Source organism: Silene latifolia, chromosome Y (assembly GCF_048544455.1).
Source record: "Silene latifolia isolate original U9 population chromosome Y, ASM4854445v1, whole genome shotgun sequence".
Classification (NCBI taxonomy): domain Eukaryota; kingdom Viridiplantae; phylum Streptophyta; class Magnoliopsida; order Caryophyllales; family Caryophyllaceae; genus Silene; species Silene latifolia.
Window position 1 is genome coordinate 447,209,512 of NC_133538.1, and position 4,799 is coordinate 447,214,310.

The 4,799-nt window shown below is 41.8% G+C and overlaps 1 non-coding gene across 1 annotated transcript; it reads right to left on the bottom strand.

Moving 5' to 3' along the window:
* Nucleotides 1-2,741: 2,741 nt before the first annotated feature.
* On the bottom strand, nucleotides 2,742-2,846 carry LOC141636385 (small nucleolar RNA R71). Its single transcript, XR_012541002.1, has one exon. It is a non-coding gene; the product is annotated as a small nucleolar RNA R71 (small nucleolar RNA).
* Nucleotides 2,847-4,799: the final 1,953 nt, after the last annotated feature.

Here is a 4,799-nt window from a genome sequence, read left to right on the forward strand (position 1 = left end):
TTTCATTTGTCATTAGTTTAGTTTGCATTTTCATCATGTTAGAGTAGTTTCATTTGTCTAAGGAGTAATGGAAGCCATGCATGATTAAGTAATATGTAAATGTCAAAATGAGGATAAGTTAATATTATCTAATTGTTTCTATCACATGTTTTCGCCACAACGTTTAATCTTTGGTTATTGGCCGTTATCGTAGATTAAGTTTGTTTATTCATTCTAAAAGTCTAGAGGCATGGAATTGAATTAGACTAAGCATGTGTAGTAGGACGACCTAGTCATGGACGAGAGTTTCTCTAGGACCCGGTCTATGGTTGACACTAATATCGCAAGATGGGTGTCTTGAAGCCTAAACATTTACCATAAAATCAACTTCCTAACTTGACATAAGCATTTACGTAATTAGCATGTGTGACCCGACCTCCCTAGACATTTTATTTATTATTGTTTTGTCACTTCAACCCAATCAATCAATCGATAATCTACCATGGTAAAATTCAATCCATAACAATTAATTAACAACTCCCGTCTCTCCGTGGTTCAACCCCTACGTACTACATTCATTTGTTTTGTGATACGTGCATATTGTATAATCTTTTTAGCCTATTTTAGCACGTATTTCCATGCATTCATGTACTGTTTATATAGTATTTTGCCCCCGAATTGGCTATTTTGGTTCGTTTTGTCCGTTTTGTAGAAATGAACGCGAAAGTAGTGGAATAGTACCATTTTTCGTCCTTTTTGCATGCATTTTGAGGAGACGGGATTTTCCGGAGTGAGTTTCTGCATTGGGATGCATGAAGGCAGGGTTTACGAGGCAGTTGGGCACGAGTTTAAGCTGATTTGAAGGAAGAACATTCGATCGAGTGGTTTTATTACTCGATCGAATGGTTTGTACGTCATTGGTTGATCGATCGAGCACTTTTTTACTCGATCAAGAAGTGCTGAAAAGAGAGGTTACTCGATCGAGTAACTATTCTACTCGATCGAGTAGATTTTCTAGAGGTTTGCTTGATCGAGTGGATTTATTCTATTCGATCGAGTGGTTTGGTCTGGCGTGGGCTTTAATTAGCCCGTAAGCTTGTTTTAGCTTTTGGACTTAGTTTATTTTCTATTTAAACGCAACTTTACTAGGTCATTAGCTATCTTATCATCTATCAGTTTTAGCTTTCACAGTAAAAACATTACGTTGCTTTTCCCTTCTTCACTGTAACTTTATTTTCGGGGTTATTTTGCTCGGATTTGCGTGTTCTTTACGCCGGATTCTCACGATTGTAATCTCTTTCTCCTTTCTTAATAATAATCTCTCTTTCGTTTACTTTAATTCTTTGTTTTGCTTTATTTAATTTCTGCCCTAATTCACTTTTATGCAATTTAATTATCGTTTTAATATGTTGAATGCTGGTTATTTATCTGCTGTTAGTTTTGATAGTATTAATAGCGATATGAGTGGCTAAATCTAATTCATGTTGGGATTAGGGGATCTACGGTAGAAACGTGACGATGTAGTGAATAAGTTAGATGAATTAATTGTGAGATTCTGTCACCATAGCAATATAACTGTATTTACCGACTTAGTTGAGTGCACGTTTCTGTGTCACCTTTTTAATCTAGTTAAATTTAATCCTGGATCGGAAGATTGGACTAAATAGACCTGCTATGAACAGTAGACTACCCTGACGAGGACGGAAGTTAAGTTAGTGGAAGTTTAGGATAGAAAGTTGACCGGAAGGACCTTTCCATATCCGTCTCGCATTAGTTTGTCTAAGTTGTTTACAGTTGAGTCACTGGACTACCGTAGTGAACCGAAATCCTGACATGTCCCTTCTTATTTGATAGTTTAATTCTATTTTTCCGCTTTATCGCTCCCGTCTCGCTTCTCTTTCCTTTAAACCTTTAGTTTAGAAAACCAATTTAAACAACCCCCCCATTTGTGACCAAATAGACGGACTTTTACAGATATCTTGCCTCCCTGAGGAGATCGACCTGACTTCCCTAGCTATATAGTTAGTTTAGTTAGTTTATTTTTGATAGGTACACGATAGCCCTGTCAAATTTTGGCGCCGTTGCTGGGGTGGCAATTGCCTTATCTATTTTTGTTTCGTTTATTTTATCCGTCTCAGGGAATATTTATTCCTTGAGGCAGTTCTTATTCATTTTCTTTCAGTGTTGTGTATGCCCAAATCAGACAGGTTTGAGTTAGTTGCAGCTGATTCTGAGCCAGAGAGACTATTCAGGCATAAACTCCGTCTACAAAGAGAATCACGAAAGGAAGCCTTGAGTACTTTCGAACCAGAGCTTCAGCATTTCCTTTTTACAGAAAATCCATCTTTTGAAGAAGATACTTCTAGTTATGTAACCCAACCAGTAAAGATGCCGAACATTGCTAGTCACTCGGAGCCTAAAGCAGCTTCAATTCCAAAGGGTTTCAATCTCCAGACCGAGGATGGGAATACATTTGACATCTGTCCTTCCTATATCAATCTGGTGGAGAGAAATCTCTATAGAGGTGTGGCAGGTGAAGACCCGAGGAAGCACATGGAGGTTTTACGGACTACTGTTCTACTATCCCCGCCACAAAGGGGGTAACTCAAGACAAGATTAAGGAGGTTCTGTTTCATTTTCTTTGACTGACTCAGCCAGGGAGTGGCTGACTGATTTGGATCGCACGGCCGCAGAGGTTACCAACTGGGAGACCCTTGCTCTTGCTTTTTAAAAGAGATATTTCCCTCCACAGCGCACCAATCAGCCGAGGGCAAAGATCACAAGTTTCAAGCAGGCACCTGATGAAACTTTATATGAAGCATGGTCCCGTTTCAAGAAGTTGGTGAGGTCTATTCCTCACCATGGTTTTGATCCGTGGTTTCTGTCTAACCAGTTCTACAATGGGCTATATGATGATCACAGAGCCATACTTGATGCGTCATCTAACGGAAGCTTCCAAGAGAACACTAACGATGATAAGGGATGGGCCCTTAATGAAGAGATGGCGAATCACTGTGCTGAGTATGGAAACCCGAGGGATGGTATTAGAGCAGTTCATGCAGTTAATAAGCAAGTTGTGGCTCAGCTGGAAGCCATGAATGCTAGGTTTGATAAGTTGGAGTTGCATTCTGCTGGGGAGCCTCAGACGGTCCATATGCTTACTAGAGGGGAGGCCGTCACATGTGAGAGGTGTGGTAGCAACGACGGCCATACTGCTGTTGGCTGTCTTATAAAGAAGGAACATGTCCTTGCCTTTTAACAATATAGGCAAGGAGGGAGTTCTTATTATAACAACCAAGGGGCAGTCCATCCCAATCTGAGGTGGACAAGTCAAAATGTGCTCAATCCTACCCCTTCCCCGCACCAGCAGCAGCTGTATGTTCCTCCACATAAGAATCAACAAGGCTTTCAGAAGCCTCCTTCCTTCCCTCCTCCCAATCACGGTGCATCATTTTATGGAGGGGTGAGTTAGATAGGTGAGCTAAAGACGATGTTGCAATCGTTTACTAAGTAGTGGCAGCTGAGTGATCAACATAAAGATGCATCCATCAAGGCACTTGAAACTTTAGTTGCCTAGTTAGCCGCGAACCAGTCCACAAGGAAACCGGGTCATTTACCGTCACAAGCTGACAAAAATCCACATGAGACGGTAAATTTAATCAATTTGAGAAGGGGTCATTCATATGAGGGACCGAAAGTGTTGAAATCAGACCCGAGGAAGGTTATAACTGCTGATGAAGAGTGTTCTGGTGAAGAAAAGGAGCTGACGGCAAAGAAAGTGCTCGATCGACTAGTTTCTGGGGGTCGATCGAGTAAAAATGCTGAAGAAAGTACTCGATCGAGTGGAATTTCTACTCGATCGAGTGAACAGGAAAAAGGAACTGCTCGATCGAGTGAAATTTCTGCTCGATCGAGTGACTCTGTTGAAGAAACTACTCGATCGAATGGGATTTTTGGTCGATCGAGTTGTATGGATAAAGGACAGCTTGATCAAGAGCCTGCGAGTGCTCGATCGAGTGAGAAATCACCTGAAAGACCTCGTTCGAGAGGAAAGAAGCGTGCGAAGGACTTGGAGCTTGATCCGGCTGACACGTTGGAAGAGAGGAACAAGAGACTCGAGATACCCATCACGGTTCCCTTCCCGAGGCGTTTGCAAAGTACTAAAGCTAATCAACAATTCGGCAAATTTGCCGAAATCCTGAGAAGCTTGCAGGTCACTGTGCCATTCGCCGAACTGCTGACATAGGTACCCTCTTACCTTAAATTTATAAAAGAAATTTTATCGCGTAAGAGGCACATTAATGATCATAAGACGGTAGCTTTGACCGAGGTAGGGACGACCCTAGTTCAGAATAAGTTACCTCCCAAACAGTCAGACCCGGGTAGTTTTTCGATTCCGTGTCACATTGGTACCCACTTGATTGATAATGCGTTATGCGATCTTGGCGCTAGCGTGAGTGTCTTACCGTTGTCTCTGGCTAAGAGACTTGGTTTGAGAAAGTTTAATTGCACAAACATGACTATTCAGATGGCCGACCGTAGCATATCACGGCCACTAGGTGTAATAGAAGACATACCTGTTAAGATCGGGAGGTTCTTTATTCCGGTTGACTTTGTTGTACTTGACATCCCCGAAGATGCTCATACCCCTATTATTTTAGGGAGACCATTTTTGTTTACTGCCCGTGCAGTAATAGACGTCGGGGGCAAGACATTGACCTTTCAGGTTAGGGACGAGGAATTGATATTCCATCAGTCTAAGTTCCGGAGGGCTCCCATGCAAGCTCAGCCTTGCAATACCCTCTCTTCTATTGACCCTA